Genomic DNA, 18,502 nt, shown 5'->3' with positions numbered 1-18,502 from the left:
TCTGTTATTAAATTTCAAACATTCTGCCAAGCCTCAGGCTTACTATTCTTTTTGGCAGCACTGTAGGCCAGTTCACACTGGATGGAAATTACATTTTTTTTTAATACTAGCTATTTCTTGATCATCATCATCATATCTTTTTATGAAGTTTTTCTATTTATCTTAACCACCTCACTCCTCATACTAATACAGTTCACCTATTTAAGACTGGGCAACTTTAAATAATTTTGCTTCTTAAAAATTTTGAAAGGCTTTCAATGTCAGCAATGAAATACTTTTATCCCCCCCTCAATCTTTCTTCAGGCCTGAAGGCAGTGATGTATCCAGGTCTGGTTACAGGGAACCTCAACTCTCCATTGATCTCACACAAGTCTAAACAATGAATGTTACTTTATAATCATGGAGATCCTTATAGTCTCACTCAATAACTACATGGGTTAGTATTTAGCAGGGATTACTGCACCAGGATTCTATTTATTGCTGGCAGAAATTTTGATCCAACTCAATATATCTGGAAGTGATATTGTACAACATTAATGAAGAAATAGAACTATTTATAGTCTGTCCAACATGGTAGGCTCATTTAATGTTGCAAGCATGAAGAACAACGATTGGAATAGATTAGATTACTTACATTGTGGAAACAGGCCCTTCGGCCCAACAAGTCCACACCAACCCGCCAAAGCGCAACCCACCCAAAGCTACTTTACCTCAGCCAGCTGGAAGATTCTAAAAAGAGATAATTTACACAAATCTCAATCAAATCCTTAGTGACGTTAGATTTACAGCACAATCCTTACCTAACCTTACCAATGGGCAGCACAAAACTGACCCAGCCTCAACAATTAAAGACAGAAAACTAACTAACAATAGTTTTAACAAAAATAGATACAAGATCACAATTGCAACTTACCAAGTCTCTACAACAGCACCTTCCAAATCTGATACTTGCTTCCCTCTGGAAGGAAGAGGGCAGCAGGTACATGGAAACTTCAACTGTAACACAGAGTGAACGTCCTGGAGCCTCATTCTGAACAGCACCGTGGATACACCACAAGGAGTGCTCTCGTTCAAGTACACAATTCATCACCATCTTCTCAAAGGCAATTAGCGTTGGGCAATAAATGCTGGCTTTGCCAACAATGTTTGCATCTCAAGAATAAATCAAAAATCATCGTTAAGGCATCACCCTGGCAGCAAGAGGCTGTGATGATAGTAACTTCAAACATTTTCCCAATATTCACAGTTAAGCGAACTGCAACCCAGCCTGCTAGTAATGGCAGCTGTTGATAAAAACAGACAGTCTCAAAGTCCAAGGCATCTACAAATTACAAACAGGTTTATAGTTTTGCTTGTTCTTTGCCAACTAAATTTAAATATAGATTTCAAGGTCACTTAAAACTTAAACCAAGAACAAACCTCAAACACCACATTTAGAAGGGACAATCCTGACACATCTCTAACACAAAGAACTCTCTCACCAAAATGGAATCAATTTTTGTTAATCAAATTAAATAACCACCTATGCACTCACACAACATCCAGGGTTTGAGGTCACATTTTCAATGCTCCATGCTAATAAGTATTCAATGATTAAAGTTTCCTGGTAACCTCAGTGTAGACAGTTTCCATTTCACAACTTAAACATCAACTTGTGTTACACATACAAATTTAAAAATCACAACACCAGGTTATGGTCCAATAGGTTTATCTTGAAGCACTAGGCAAGTCAAACAGTCAGGGCAGGCAGGGACAAAACAGAGAACAAGGTAGGACTGATACATTGAAATAAATGCAGTTTAATGTAAGAGGCTTAACAGGAAAGGCAGATGAACTCGAGGCATGGTTGAGAACATGGGTCTGGGATATCATAGCAATTGCAGAAACATGGCTCAGGGATGGGCAGGACTGGCAGCTTAAATGTTTCAGGATACAAATGCTATAGGAAGGACAGAAAGGGAGGCAGGACATGAGGGGGAGTGGAGTTTTTTTTATATAAGGGATAGCATTACAGCTGTACCGAAGGAGGATATTCCCAGAAATACACCCAGGGAAGTTATTTGGGTGGAACTGAGAAATAAGAAAGGGATGAACACCTTATTGGGATTGTATTTTGGACCCCCTAATAGTCAGAGGGAAATTGAGAAACAAATTTGTAAGGAGATCTCAGTTATCTGTAAGAATAATAGGGTGGTTATGGTAGGGGATTTTAACTTTCCAAACAAACTAGGGCTGCCATAGTGTTAAGGGTTTAGATAGGGAGAGATTTGTTAAGTGTGTACAAGACAATTTTCTGATTCAGTATGTGCAAAACTTGACCTACTCTTGGGAAATGAGGCAGGGCAGGTGACGGAGATGTCAGTAAGGGAGCACTTTGGGGCCAGCAACCATAATTCTATTCGTTTTAGAACAGTGATGGAAAAGGATAGACCAGATGTGGAAGTTGAAGTTCTACATTGGAGAAAGGCCAATTTTGACGGTATTAGGCAAGAACATTCGAAAGCTGATTGAGGGCAGATGTTCGCAGGTAAAGGGACGGCTGGAAAATGGGAAGCCTTCAGAAATGAGATAACAAGAATCCAGAGAAAGTATATTCCTGTCAGGGTGAAAGGAAAGGCTGGTAGGTATTGGGAATGCTGGATGACTAAAGAAATTGAGGGTTTGGTTAAGAAAAAGAAGGAAGCATATGTAAGGTAGAGACAGGGTAGATCGAGTGAATCCTTAGAAGAGTATAAAAGTAAGAAGGAGTATTCTGGATTAGTGGTGCTGGAAAAGCACAGCATTTTGGGCAGCATCCGAGGAGCAGTAAAATCGATGTTTCAGGCAAAAGCTTTTCATCAGGAATATTCCTGATGAAGGGCTTTTGCCCGAAACGTTGATTTTCCTATTCTTTGAATGCTGCCTGAACTGCTGTGCTTTTCCAGCACCACTAATCCAGAATCTGGTTTCCAGCATCTGCAGTCATTGTTTTTACCTGATTTACACTTAAAAGGGAAATCAGGAGGGCAAAAAGGGGACATGAGATAGCTTTGGCAAATAGAGTTAAGGAGAATCGAAAGGGCAAAAGAGTAACTAGGGAGAGAATACGCCCAAAGATCAGCAAGGTGGCCTTTGTGTGGTGCTGCAGAAAATGGGGGAGATACTAAATGAGTATTTTGCATCAGTATTTACTGTAGAAAAGGATATGGAAGATATAGAATGTAGGGAAATAGATGGTGACATCTTACAAAATGTCCATATTAAAGAGAAGGAAGTGGCGGATGTCTTGAAATGCATAAAAGTGGATAAGTCCCCAGGATCTGATCAGGTGTGCCCTAGAACTCTGTGGGAAGCTAGGGAAGTGATTGATGGGCCTCTTACTGAGATATTAGTATCATCGATAGTCACAGGTGAGGTGTCAGAAAATTGGAGATTGGCTAACATGGTGCCACTGTTTAAGAAAGGTGACAAGGTCAAGCCAGAGAACTAGAGATCAGTGAGTCCGATGTCTGTGGTGGGCAAGTTATTGGAGGGAATCCTGACGGACAGGATGTACATTAATTTGGAAGGGCAAGGACTAATTACAGATAGTCAACAAGGCATTGTGTGTGGGAAATCATGTCTCACAAACTTGATTGAGTTTGTTGAAGAAATAACAAAGAGGATTGATGAGGGCAGAGCAGTAGATGTGATCTATATGGACTTCAGTTAGGTGTTCGACAAGGTTCCCCATGGGAAACTGGTTAGCAAGGGTAGATCTCATGGAATACAGGGAGATCGAACCATTTGGATACAGAACTGGCTCAAAGGTAGAAGACAGAGGGTGGTGGTGGAGGGTTGTTTTTCAGACTGGAGAACTGTAACCAGTGGAGTGCCACAAGGTTCGGTGATGGGTCCACTACTTTTTGTCATTTATGTAAATGATTTGGGTGTGAGCAAAAGAGGTATAGTTAGTAAATTTGCAGATGACACCAAAATTGGAGGTGTCGTGCACAACGAAGGAGGTTACCTCCGATTGCAACGAGATCTTGATCAGATAGACCAGTGGGCTGAAAAGTGGCAGATGCAGTTTAATTCAGATAAATATGAGGTGCTGCATTTTGGGAGAGCAAATCTTAGCAGGACTTATACACTTAATGGTAATGTCCGAGGGAGTGTTGCTGAACAATGAGACCTTGGAGTGCAGATTCACAGCTCCTTGAAAGTGGAGTCACAGGTAGATAGGATAGTGAAGAAGGTATTTGATATGCTTTCCTTCATTGGTCAGAGTATTGAGTACAGGAGTTGGGAGGTCATGTTGCAGCTGTTCAGGGCCTTGGTCAGGCTACTGTTGGAATATTGCGTGCAATTCTGGTCTCCTTCCTATCGGAAAGATGTTGTGAAACTTGAAAGGGTTCAGAGAAGATTTACAAGGATATTGCCAGGGTTGGAGGATTTGAGCTATAGGGGAGGTTGAATAGGCTGTGGCTGTTTTCCCTGGAGCGTTGGAGGCTGAGGGGTGACCTTTGAGGTTTATAAAATCATGAGGGGCATGGATAGGATAAATAAACAAAGTCTCTTCCCTGGGGTGGGAGTCCAGAACTAGAAGGCACAGGTTTCGAGTGAGCAGGAAATGATATAAAAGAGACCTAAGTGGCAACTGTTTCACTCAGAGGGTGATACATGTATGGAATGAGCTGCCAGAGGAAGTGGAGGAGGCTGGTACAATTGCAACATTTAAAAGGTATATGAATAGGAATATGAATAGGAAGGGTTTGGAGGGATATGGGCTGGGTGCTGGCAGGTGGGACTAGATTGGGTTGGGATATCTGGTTGGCATGGACAAGTTGGACCAAAGCGTCTGTTTTATATATACTGTAAATTCTGAGACAGTAACACAACTGGAAAGGGTTCCACTCCTTCAATATCGAGCAGGTGTGCAATGATACTGAGCACATAATACATATTAAAAACCTTTGTCCCCTGGCAGCTGTACCACACCTTCATTCTGCAACTTGCTGCTGTATCATCTGCATTGGAAGCACCCGTACAGCGACTGGCTACTGGGCACCAAGGGCTATCTAATGACCAGCAAAAAAAAACAGAAGGTTTGTAAGCAAAGTACAGTTAATCCCTGGAGCAAACCTCAACAATCAAATAATTTGGCAGACAGATTGCAGAGCTATTGTAATACAAAAAGAATATAAAAGAGCGCAAAAACTAGGAGCAGTCAACAGCAATTCAACTCCTTGAGCCTGCTCTGCAATTCAATATGATTGCAGCTGGTCTCATGTTGGCTTCAACTCCACACTGCTGCCTGCTCTCCACAACCTTACTAATTAAAAATCTGACTTATCTTCTCTCAAATTTACTCAATGCCCTCCATTGAGTAAGGAAAAGATCCTTTTGAGCCTTGGATGGGATTTAAGGGAGGGGTTGGTGGGTTCAGGTTTTACACCTTGTGCAGCAGCAACAGAAGGTGCCAGGAGTGAGTCTTTTCACATCCAGAAATTTTCCTGCACATCCACCCACCTCATCTGCTGTGTCTGTGGCTCTCATTGTGGTCTCTTCTACATCGGGGAGACAGGATGACAACTCCTGCAGCTTTTCAGGGAACATCTCTGGGACACACGCACCAAACAACCCCACTGCCCTGTGGCCAACCACTTCAACTCCCCCAAAAAGGACATGCAAGTCCTGGGCTGCCTCCATCGCCAAATTAAAGCCACCTGAGAATTGGAGGAAAAAGCCTCATTATCTTCCGCCTGGGGACCCTTCAACCACACGGCATCGAAATCAACTTCACTAGTTTCCAAATCTCCCTTCCCCCAACCTCATCCCAGGACCAACCCTCCAACTCAGCACCACCTTCTTGACCTGTCCATCTTCCTTCCCACCTATCTGCTCCACCCTCCCCACTGACCTATCACAATTACCCCCCCCCAACCTGTATCCACCTATTGCCTTCCCCGCTACCTTCCCCCCCCACCCCCCAGCCCCACACCCACATTTATCTCTCAGCCCCTTCCCCCTCCACATTCCTGATGAAGGGCTTATTCCGGAAATGTTGACTCTCCTGCTCCTCGGATTCTGCCTGATCTTCAGTGCTTTTCCAGACCCACACTTTTCGACTTTGACTCTCCAGCATCTGCAGTCCTCACTTTCTCCTTGTTACTTATTGTACCTACATACTAATTTTCTGTAATTCATACACAAGGACATCCAGATCCTTCTGTATTGAAGCACTCTGATGTTTCTCTCCATTTAGATAAGTTGCCTTTCCATTCTTGCAATCAAAACGGATTACTCATGCTTATCCATGTTACGTTCCATTTGCCAAACCTTGGCTTATCTACATAACAACATTCATGTGTAATGTTTTATTTCTTCATTAAAATGTACGTTCCTGCCTATTTTAGGTTATTTACAAATCCAGCTGTAGTACCTTCTATCCCTGCATCCAAGTTATTAATATAGATTGTAAATAGTTGGGGCTCAACAATGAACCCTGTGGCACCCCACTAGTTATATCTTACCAACCAGAGAAGACATTTTCATCCAGAGTTTCTGCTTTCTGTTGGTTAGCCAATCCTCTAGCCAAACTAACAAATTACTCCTAACCCCACCTGATCTTAATTGTGTATTCATCTTCACTTTACTGGCCTTCTAGAAGTCTAGACATACTTCACCTACAAGATCCCCATTATCCACTTTGCTTGTTACATCTTTGAAGAACTCTAGTAAAATTAGTCAAACATGATTTATCTTTCATAAAACTATGCTGACTCTGATGGAATGTGCTTTGACTTTCCAAGTGCTGTGTTATTACTTTAAGAGAAAGAATTCTAATAACTTCCCAATAACAAATGTTAAGCTAACTCGTCTATAACTTCCTACTTTCTGCCTGCTTTTTTGAATAAGAGCATTATATTAACATTTTTCGTATCCACTGGATCTTTTCCCACTACCGAGGAGTTTTGGAATATTATAAAATCAATGGATCCACTATCGCTGCTATTACTTCCTACAAGGCACTAGTATGTGGGCCATTAGGCCAGAGAGTCTTATTTGCTTTCAATCCCAGTAGTTTACTTATTGAGCTCTCTGAACACTTTTTGTATTTGTTAGAGTGAGTGTAACTGGCTAGTCTAGCATTTATTGTCCATTCATAATTTCTTTGGAGAAGGTGGTAGTGAACTATCGTTTTGATCCATTGCAGGTCTCAGGGTGTAGGACCATACACGATGCTGTTCAAAAGCGAGTACCAGGACTGTGACCCAGAGACCCTGAAGGAACAGTCAGAATGGTAAGTGGCTTGGACAGAATCTTCAGGGTGGTGTCTTTCGTGGCTTCTGCTGCCCTTGTCCGTTCATGTGGCAGTGGATGTGGAAGGTGCTGTCAGGGGAGCCTTGGTGAGATACTGCGGTGCATCTTGTCAATGCTTACACACACACACACACACACACAGTTCCACCACCACCACCAACATACAGTGGCAGCAATGTTGCAGGCGATAGATGTGGTGCCAATCAAGCAGGCTGCTTTGTCCTGGATGTGTTCATCCACACAAGTGGAGAGTATTCCATTACACTCCTGACGTATATCTTGTGGACAGGCTTTGGGTAGTGATGAAGTGAGTTACTCACTGCAGAACTCCTAACCACTGATCTGTCTTTGTAATCACAGTATTTAAATCACCAGTCCAGTTCAGTTATTGGTGAATGGTAAACCTCAGGATGTTGACAATAGGAGAATTCAGCGATGGCAATGCCATGGACTATCAAGGGAGGGTTCTTAGTGAGGTGGAGGAATAGAGGGATCTTGGGGTCTATGTTCATAGATCTTTGAAAGTTGCCACTCAGGTGGATAGAGCTTGTAAGAAGGCCTATGGTGTATTAGCGTTCATTAGCAGAGGGATTGAATTCAAGAGTCGTGAAGTGATGTTGCAACTGTACAGGACTTTGGTTAGGCCACATTTGGAGTACTGTGTGCAGTTCTGGTCGCCTCATTTTAGGAAAGATGTGGAAGCTTTGGAGAGGGTGCAGAGAAGATTTACCAGGATGTTGCCTGGAATGGAGAATAGGTCGTACGAGGATAGGTTGAGAGTGCTAGGCCTTTTCTCGTTGGAACGGCGAAGGATGAGGGGCGACTTGATAGAGGTTTATAAGATGATCAGAGGAATAGATAGAGTAGACAGTCAGAAACTTTTTCCCCGGGTACAACAGAGTGTTACAAGGGGACATAAATTTAAGGTGAAGGGTGGAAGGTATAGGGGAGATGTCAGGGGTGGGTTCTTTACCCAGAGAGTGGTGGGGGCATGGAATGCGCTGCCTGTGGGAGTGGTAGAGTCAGAATCTTTGGTGACCTTTAAGCGGCAATTGGATAGGTACATGGATGGGTGCTTAAGCTAGGACAAATGTTCGGCACAATATCGTGGGGCGAAGGGCCTGTTCTGTGCTATATTGTTCTATGTTCTAAGGGAAATTGGTTAGATTTTCTTTTGTTGGAGATGGTCATTGCCTGGTGCTTATGTGCAAATGTGATGACTTGCCACTTACCAGCCCAAGTCTGAATGACTTCTGCTATAGCTGAAAATGTCACAAATGGCATGCATTGTGCAAATCAGCAAATGTCACCACTTTCGGCCTTCCAGTAGAGGGAAAGGCACTGATAAAGCAGCATAAGGTGGTTGGGCCTAGATCAGTACTGCCAGGTGCTCCTGCAGAGATGTCCTGGAGCAGAGAGCTGTGATCTCCAACAAACACAACCATTTTCCTTTGCACTAACACATGTCACCAATCTGCAAAGTTTTCCTTCTTGTATCTACAGCCATGGCAGCAGTCTAAGTTTGCATAACAGTATGCTAAGCTTATAAGATACCAGTTTGAACTTCCACAGCAGTATTGTATGGTTTCTTCTTTAACGGTAATGGATGCTGAGATATGGACACTGCATTACTGATGGGTTCACAAGTATTAGCCAGAGTTGATAACTGCTTCCATGCTGAAGCAACAGCTCTGTGCTTTGTCTTCTGCTAGAATGCTCTATGGTCCCCAACATTAATTGCAGATTTCCCAATGCATCAGATATTTTGCTGTGTATTCCTATCAGCCTTCTTTGATAGGCTACCCCATTCATCGGAGTCCCCTGCAGCATTCTTCATGTATGACGTTGCCTTCCAGGGAGTTGACACCTGCACTGTCCATGTTATCTAAGCTGTCTGCAGGCCACTCACATCCAGTGTATTACCACATGCAGATCCGACCTCCACGTTATCTCAAATGTTATCTCAAGTATCTGTAATAGTACTATCTGACCTAGAGACTGTGAATATAAGATGCAGAAACTCCCATAACTGCAGAGGCATGCAATCAGACAACTGCATATTTAGCATTGGCTGCTTGTGATGCTATGGTAGTGTTCCTACCTAAAAACCAGGAGCCCCAAGTTCAAGTCCAATCCTGTTCTACTGTAATGTTAAAAGATTAAATGGGAATATCTCTCTGGACATTAATGTAACATTAATGGGTTAAACTGTGCTGTCTTTGGGTGGGGATGACAATCATGAAATAATGTGATGACCATCCATTGTAATTCACACTTCATTTAGACAGTCATTTGCTACGACTCTCCTGCTATTGGTCAGTTTAACTATCATTCAGAAATTTTTTTCTAGGCAAAGATATGTTGCACCTGCATTGTCTAGGGGAATCACTGAGTCAGGAAATCATCTGCATAACGATTCCCCAAGATTAGGGCATTAGCATTATCTCATCCTACCATTGTACCTGGGGTAATGTGTGACTGTGAGTAACTGGGGGCTGTCTTGAGTGGCACGTGACTGTGGGGGAGTATCTGTGAGCATGGCCAACTAATCTGTATAAAGGGGATGTGTTTTCTTTGTTCAGGGCCTCACTTTGACCGGACATCGCATGCCTGTGAAGAGGGCCAAAAATGGGTCACCAAGCTTGTACAAGCTTTAATGAACTTTAACTGTTTGCAGATGTTGGTGTGCGCGAATTGCATCTCGTGTGTGAAACCTCACGAAAGGAACCTAACACTACAGGTGAAAAATAACTGCTCTGAACAGGTTGATTAGAAAACCAGGTTTAAATTAAAAGGCAGTAAGAAGCTTCCATGATGCTGACATCAGAAGGAACAGTCATGGGTTTGTCGTGTTGCATAGTCTTGGTGCCAGCTCCAAGGGTCCATTAATCTTTTGTTAATATCCACTGTCTGGACTTGGCATTTTGTCCAATTACAATATGCACAATGCATTAGAATTTTTTTTACAATAACAATGCTCCATAGATGTGAATTTTATTGTTGCTTGTTTTGAAAGTTTACAGCAGTGTGGGAATATGGGAAGCAGAAAAGGGAGTTTTTGGAGCCTCAGAGTTCCTCTGTGAAGGTTACATAGTTGACAGAAGGAAACGATGCACACAATATTTATTGAAAATTGTGTCATGAAAACTTAGATTAGAAGTATTACAAATTATTGAAATTTAAATTGGATAATTAATTTGAAGCATTTTGACTTTAAAGAGATGATTATGCTGTGCCACACGTCCAATAGGGGCTGCATCTATCCATATCCATAGCCTTGGAAATTCATCACAGAATTTTACTCAAAAAAGTCAAATCAATAATACATTTTATAGCTTTTGGACTTTCGATCTCATTTGCCAGCACATACTGGACATTGGTCGCATTAGCTTGTTGTAGGTAGCATTTTGTTGAAATACTGCCTAGTTTCACAGCCTTCCTTCAGCTGAGGAGATAATTGTACGTGGAGGTGCAAAAGTCTACTTCCAGCCGACAAGCTAAGCTCCAGAATAACTGTATGTACCCTTTTTAAAAGAGATTTGACACAAACTAAGATTTCTTGGCTATTTCAAAAGGTCTCATACCCTCTTGAATTGCGCTGAGATCCAACATACGAGCTACTTATTGTGCATTTTGCTGACAAAGCAACAGTTAAGCCATACCAAAATTAATCTAATTAAATATAAGAATAGGCTGGAATCCCCCAGGACGATTAGGAGTCACCTTATGGAGATTTATAAAATCATCAGGGGTATGGATAGGGCATATAGGCCAGATCCTTTCCCTCAATAGGGGAGTCCAAAACTACAGGGCATTGTATTGACAGGGAAAAGATTTAAAAAAGGAATATTTTTTGTATACATCTATGACTCTAAAAAGTGGGGAAAATAGCAAACTAAAAACAATTACAAATACCACAACTGACAAACCATAATTGCATGGACATCATCAACACAAAAACACTAGGTTTGTTCTCTTCTGCCATACTCTGTATTGTCACATTAAACAAGAGGCAGTAGGAATGGCAATTGGTGTCTGTCCTTAACAGATTTCTATTTGACTGAAACCTGTAATTCACAACTCACCAATCAGACAGACAGACAGACAGACAATCTGGGACAAATTCACAAGACATTAAGAATTCACAACAGAAAATGAAGCTGGAGATCCAGAAGTAGAATTTTAAGCCTCTATCCCAAAATACACATATGTAGAATCAAACAACTATGAAACTCCAAAATCCTAAACTTCAGAAAAACCTTTGATATTTAAAAATCAAAAGTGACTAAACAATTGATTAACTATAGAATGCAGAACAAAATTATAACATACCCAGTCAGCCAATCATGAATATCTTTCCAACCACATAAAAAAAGAGCTATCTGGATGCAAAACCTGACAGACTAGAGAATGTAGGAGCAGTGCTGGGCCTTTAAGCTTGTGCTTCTATTCAATAATGGAATGGTTGATTTCTATCTGCATTCCCACTCAATCTGCATTTCCTCATCAAACAAATATCTAACCTGAATAAATTCAATGATCTACACTTTATATATACAAATTCAAATACTCTCCAAACGTTTTCTGAATACCTAGGCAAAGCAAATCACAAAATAAAATATTTTAAGTTGTCAAAGAGAAAATAAAAAATCAGTCTCAATTATGGCAAAATGAATGTGGACATTGAACAACAAAACATCAAACCACACAACATTAAAATGAATACAAAGTTGCATCATTGATTCAAAAGAGAACTACTCATGAAATAAGCAATATCGGTTTTCTCCATATTTTCAAGTCAAGAAGGTTAGTGTATTTTTAATTCAAAGATATTTAATTTCAATTATTTGACAGCTTATGGCTTTTTGCACACTAGATTGTCACCCTAATTTTAATTGTTGGATCTGAATATTTTTATCAGATGGTTTACCTTTGCATATTAGGTTATAGACTGTAAACAGTATGGATCCTCCTGAAACAAAGCCAATGAAATCTCTTGAACGGTTATCCAAGTAATAGGTATAACGCAACATCTAAACACCACTCAGCGGAACCATCTCTCAGACAAAGCAGTAAGCCACAGCCTACCCACTGCTACTAGATAGTTATATAGTTGACTGATCCATGCCCATGGGGCAGCACAGTGGCTCAGGGGTTTGCACTCCTCAGTGCCAGGGACCTGGGTTGGATTCCAGCCTCGGGCGACTGTTTACGTGGAGTTTGCACATTCTCCCGGTGTCTGTGTGGGTTTCCTCTGAGTGCACTGGTTTCCTCCCACATTCCAAAAGATGTGCAGGTCAGGTGAATTGACCATGCTAAATTGCCCAGAGTGTTAGGTGCATTAGTCAGGGGTAAATGTAGGGAAAGGAGTCTGGGTGATTGACTCTTTGGAAGGTCAGTGTGGACTTGCTGGGCCGAAGTGCCTGTTTCCACACAGGAGGGAATCTAATCCAATCAGAAATGCAAGTATTTTGACTCAACCTTTTCAGCCAGATGTACAGCAGACCCTTCAGTCCAACACTTCCATGCTGACCAGATATCCTGGATTAATCTAGTCCTATTTGCCAGCATTTAGCCCATATGCCTCTAAACCCTTCTTATTCATATACCCATCCAGATGCCTTTTAAATGTTATAATTGTACCAGTCTCCACCACTTCCTCTGGCAGCTCTTTCCATATATGCACCACCCTCTGTGAAAAAGTTGCCCCATAGGTCCGTTTTAAATCTTTCCCCTCTCACCTTAAATCTATACCCTCTAGTTTTGGACTACCCCACCACAGGGAAAAAAGAAATCTTGTCAATTTACCTTAGTCATGCCCCTCATGACTTTGTAAACCTCAGCACGTATTGTGACACATTTCGGATGCAGGTGAGACTTATCCCTACCTAAGGGCCAGAAGGTCACTACCACAGTACCACAGGAGCACTTATACCTACAGTGTCAACGATAACAATAATCCAGGCATTACCTTGCCTCTCAAAAGAATCTAGGTGTGTGCATAGAATGGGTTATGAGGAACACAGATAAAATGGGGCTACATTCATTTCCTAGAAGGTAAATGTGACATAAACAGAAGTCAAGACCAGACGAGATCTGGTGAATGCAAATCGAAATTGTGTCTTCAGGCATGCAATGTAAACTTATGTTTGCTTTAGTCTCAATGCTATCTGCTGGTTATTCACTGTCAGGGGAGGCAGTGTCTCTGTACTAGCAAGCGAGAAACTCAGGGTAATGTTCTGGGGGACTGGGTTTGAATCCCACTATAGATGGTGAAATGTGAATTAAATAAAAGTAAGTAAGAGTAAGAGCTGACCGAATAGTGACCATTTAGCCATTGCTGATTGCTGCAAAGCTTCAGAGTTCACTAATGCCCTTTAGGCAGATAATCTACCATCCTCACCCAGTCTGGCCGACATGTGACTCTATACTTACAGCAATGTGATTGGTTCTTAACATGTCTAAGCAAGCCTCTCAGTTAGAGAACAATTAGGGTTGAGCACTAAATGCTGGCCTAGTCAGTGACAACCACATTGCAGAAACGAATACAGTAAAAAGTATGTGACCCAGCAACCCTTAAGAGAATCATTTCTAATTTTTAACAAAGACATCAGATCTGAATTAGGGAATGAGAGATGTGCAACATGCCATATTTGCTGACCCGGATCAACAACACAGAAGCTTTCAATGTAACATTACATAAAACATTACAGCGCAGTGCAGGCCCTTCGGCCTCAATGTTGCACCAACCTGTCATACCAAGCTGAAGCCCATCTAACCTATAGTATTCCATGTACGTCCATATGCTTGTCCAATGACGACTTAAATGTACTTAAAGTTGGCGAATCTACTACCGTTGCAGGCAAAGCATTCCATACCCTTACTACTCTGAGTAAAGAGACTACCTCTGACATCTGTCCTATATCTATCACCTCTCAATTTAAAGCTATGCCCCTTCATGCTCACCGTCACCATACTTGGAAAAAGGCTCTCCCTGTCCACCCTCTGATTATCTTCTATGTCTCTATTAAGTCACCTCTCAACCTTCTTCTCTCTAACGAAAATAGCCTCAAGTCCCTCAGCCTTTCTCGTAAGACCCTCCCTCCATACCAGGCAACATCCTAGTAAATCTCCTCTGCACCCTTTCCAAAGCTTCCACATCCTTCTTGTAATGCGGTGACCAGAACTGTACACAATACACCAACTGCAGCCGCACCAGAGTTTTGTACAGCTGCAGCATAACCTCATGGTTCCAGAACTCAATCCCTCTATTAATAAAAACTAAAACACCGTATGCCTTCTTAACAATCCTGTCAACCTGCGTGGCAAATTTCAAGGATCTGTGTACCTGGACACCGATATCTCTATGCTCATCTACACTACCAAGAATCTTACTATTAGCCCAGTACTTTGCATTCCGGTTACTCTGGCCAAAGTGAATCACCTCAAACTTGTCTGCATTAAACTCTGTTTGCCACCTCTCAGCCCAGCTCTGCAGCTGATCTATGTCTCTCTGTAACCTACAACTATCCATAACTCCATCGATCTTAGTGTTGTCTGCAAATTTACTAACCCACCCTTCTATGCCCTCATCCAGGTCATTTATAAAAATGACCAACAGCAGTGGACCCAACACCGACCCTTGCGGTACACCACTGGTAACTGGACTCCAGGATGAACATTTCTCATCATCCACCACCCTCTGTCTTCTTTCAGCAAGCCAATTACGGATCCAAACTGCTATATCTCCCACATTCTCATTCCTCCACATTTTGTACAATAGCCTACTGTGGGGAACCTTATCAAAATGCTGAAATCCATATACACCACATCAACCGGTTTACTCTCATCTACCTGTTTGGTCACCACCTCAAAGAACTCAATAAAGGTTTGTGAGGCACGACCTACCCTTCACAAAACCGTGCTAATTATCCCTAATCAAATTATTCTTTGTTGTGGTTCTGTTCGCTAAGCTGGGAATTTGTGTTGCAGACGTTTCGTCCCCTGACTAGGTGACATCCTCAGTGCTTTGGAGCCTCCTGTGAAGCGCTTCTGTGATGTTCCTCCAGCATGTATAGTGATTTGCTGCTTCCGGTTGTCAGTTCCAGCTGTCCGCTGCAGTGGCCGTTATATTGGGTCCAGGTTGATGTGCTTATTGATTGAATCTGTGGATGAGTGCCATGCCTCTAGGAATTCCCTGGCTGTTCTCTCAAGGTTGGCCTCAAGGTACGAGGCTTCAAGAAAAACTGGTAATAATGGCTGCTGGGGAGTTTCATATAGAATGTGGTTCTGTTAGCAATATTGGATCAATCATTGTAGCACTATCAGTTCAGAAGGTTGTAGGTTTAAATCCCAGTAGAAAAGCTCAGAATGCTAGTCTAGACCAATATCTGTACCTTAGTACAACACTGGAGGAAGTGTTAAATTGTCAAAAGGTGACAGCTTTTGCATGAGATATTATATCAAAGCCCTGCTCTCTCAAGTGGATGCAAAAGATCCCTTAGTATTTTCCAAAGAATGACAGAGCAATGTTACAGCCAGTAGTTATCCATCAGCCAGCATCATTAACATTATCTGATCTGATCATTTACCTCATTGCTGTTTGCATGACCTTGAGGAGTGAAAGCTTGTTACTCCATTTCCTACCATACAGCAGTAATTCCAATTTCAGAGGACTGTAAAGCCCTCTGGAAAACCCCACCATAAACATTGTGCTTAACACCTTCTCAACAATAAAAATGTGTGCAGTAGGGGGAAGAAAAATGTTCTCTCTATACTTTGCCAGCTAACATGATACAGCTCACAAATTTGGGTTAACCTACGCAAATGTGCTCCATTAACAAAATACATTACCTACATGTGCCAAACATTTACTTCAGCACTTCTCCAAATACACAATGTTTTAAAGCACAAACTGTTTTTGTTTCTGCGCAGCTTGACTCTTCCATTGATACACTCTACCAGATCCACGTGAAGAAGGATAATCCTCTTTGCTGCACAATCTGCAGCAGGACCTCTAATTCATCCTCAATAAAGGGAAGAGTGTTTCCAGATGGTTTGTGAAACCAAACAGTATTGGCAGCATTTGCTATAACTAGAGCATTATCTTTTCTCAAGCCCAAATTTTACTTTAGCAAAAATTCTGACAGTTTTTTTTGACCCCCAGGTAATTCCTTAAGTCCAATTTTCATGAACAAGGCAACTTCCAGACTTGGTTTGAAATGTAGCAAGTCACATTCATGCCACACAAAACACCGGCAATGAGCATCCCACACAAGAGAGAGATACTAATAAATGCCCCTCAACATTCAGTGGCAGTTACCATCACTGAATCACCCCATTATCAACATCCTGGGAAGGTTACCATTGACCAGAAACTCAACCAAACTACAGTGTAGTCACAAACTGCAGCTACAAGAACTGGTCAGAGGCCAAGAATTATGCAGAGAATAACTAACCTCCTGACTCCCTGGAGCTTGCTGCAACTTAGGCACAAGTTAGGAGTGTGATGGAATATCTGCTCTTGCCTGCATGAGTGCAGCATCACATCACTTAAAATGCTTGACACCAAATCGAGCATTGGATTGGCATCACATCTACAAAACATCCCCTCTTATCCACCACCTCGCTCAGAAGCAGCAGTGAGTATCTACCAAGATGCACTGCAGAAATCCAACATTAGTTCCTCAGACAGCATCTTCCAAACCCATGACCACTTCCGTTGAGAAGTGCAAGGGCAGCAGATACACAGAAACTCCACCACCTGCAGATTCCACACCGACCTATTCACGATCCAGACTTGGAAATAGATCACTACTCCTTCACTATCACGGTCAAAATTTCAGCATTCCCTCTCTAATTAAGAGACAATAAAACTGCAGATGCTGGAATCCAAGGTAGACAAGCAGGAGAACACAGCAAGTCAGGCAGCATCAGGAGATGGAGAAGTCAACATTTCAGGTTCTTCAGGACTGGGAGGGTGGATGTCACCCACAAAAGTATAAAATCTGCACCCACACCTCCATGCTCACCTCTATCCAAGGCCCCAAAGGATCCTTCCACACCGGCAGAGATTTTCCTGCACATCCAAACACCTCATTTACTGTGTTCATTGTTCTCTATGTGGTCTCCTCCACATTTGGGAAACAGGACATCAACTTGTGGAGTGTTTCAGGGAATATCTCTGGGACACACTCACCAAACAACTCCATCACTCTGTGACTAACCAGTTCAACACCCCCTCCACTAAAGACATGCAAGTCCCGGGCCTCCTCCACTGACAAATCTTAGCCAGCTGATGACTGGAGGAAGGACGCCGCATCTTCCACCTTGGACCCTTCACTCACACGGCATCAACATCACCTTCACTAGTTTCCTAATCTCCCTTCCCGCCCCACCTCATCCCTGATCCAACCCTTAAACTTGGCACCACCCTTTGAACTGTCCCACCCGCCAATCTTCCTTCCCACCTATCCATTCCTCCCTCCCCACCACCCCCACCTGCATCTATCATCTTCCCAGCTACCTTTCCCCAACACCACCCTCCTATTTTATCTCTCAGCCCCTTTCCTCCCGCATCCCCCCTCCATTCCTGACAAAGGGCTTATGCCTGAAACATCAATTCTCCTGCTCCTCAGATGCTCTCCTGCCTGACCTGCTGTGTTTTTCCACTACCACACTTTGACACTGGTCGTGTAAAACTGCCTGATAGTGAGTCAGCAAGAACGGTTTCAGTAACATGCAATGTCATATTGTATGACTGTGACAATGTTTAAGGCATGTAGTGTTAGGGCAAAGAGATAAATAACAACTTAGATAAAAACTAGAAAGCAAAAAAAGGTGGGGTAAAAGCTAGAAATAACTGACTGGAGGTTCTACACAATTGTGAAATATAGCATATCAGTATCACCGCAGAGGTAGAGAGAGCCAGACAGAGTGAAACAAAGAGAAACAAAGGGAACAGTTATTCATAATTTGCATTTCTGATTTAGTTGAAGGAACAAGTAACTTAGTATCAAAATTTGCACATGATAAAAACTGGGGGTAGGGTTCAAGAGGAACTGAGGCGGGGAGATGGGGCGGGTGGGCATGGCTAAAATGGAGGGAAAATGCAACATAATGCAAGGAACTTGTCAATTATGCAGTTAAATAGAATGGAACAAAAAGTTCATTTACTAGGAGTATTCTTTCAGAATGCAGGTCCTTGGCTGCTGTCTGC

At 42.3% G+C, this 18,502-nt stretch overlaps 1 protein-coding gene and 1 long non-coding RNA gene across 2 annotated transcripts in view; one reads left to right on the top strand and one right to left on the bottom strand.

The window, feature by feature from the left end:
* Positions 1 to 7,411, top strand: part of LOC148148529 (uncharacterized) — a 197,298-nt gene extending 189,887 nt beyond the window's left edge. The window contains exon 7 of the long non-coding RNA XR_015758844.1: positions 7,178 to 7,411. This is a non-coding gene — a long non-coding RNA (uncharacterized LOC148148529). The remainder of the gene's footprint in view (positions 1 to 7,177) is intronic.
* Positions 1 to 18,502, bottom strand: part of lrrc58b (leucine rich repeat containing 58b) — a 46,642-nt gene that overhangs the window by 7,190 nt on the left and 20,950 nt on the right. The window lies entirely within an intron of this gene.

Source organism: Chiloscyllium plagiosum, unplaced genomic scaffold (genome assembly GCF_037043375.1).
Source record: "Chiloscyllium plagiosum isolate Xiang-an unplaced genomic scaffold, Cpla_swu_hap1 HiC_scaffold_12, whole genome shotgun sequence".
Taxonomy (NCBI): Eukaryota; Metazoa; Chordata; class Chondrichthyes; order Orectolobiformes; family Hemiscylliidae; genus Chiloscyllium; species Chiloscyllium plagiosum.
Note: the sequence above shows the minus strand (reverse complement) of the source record. Positions and strands in the feature narration are given on the sequence as shown.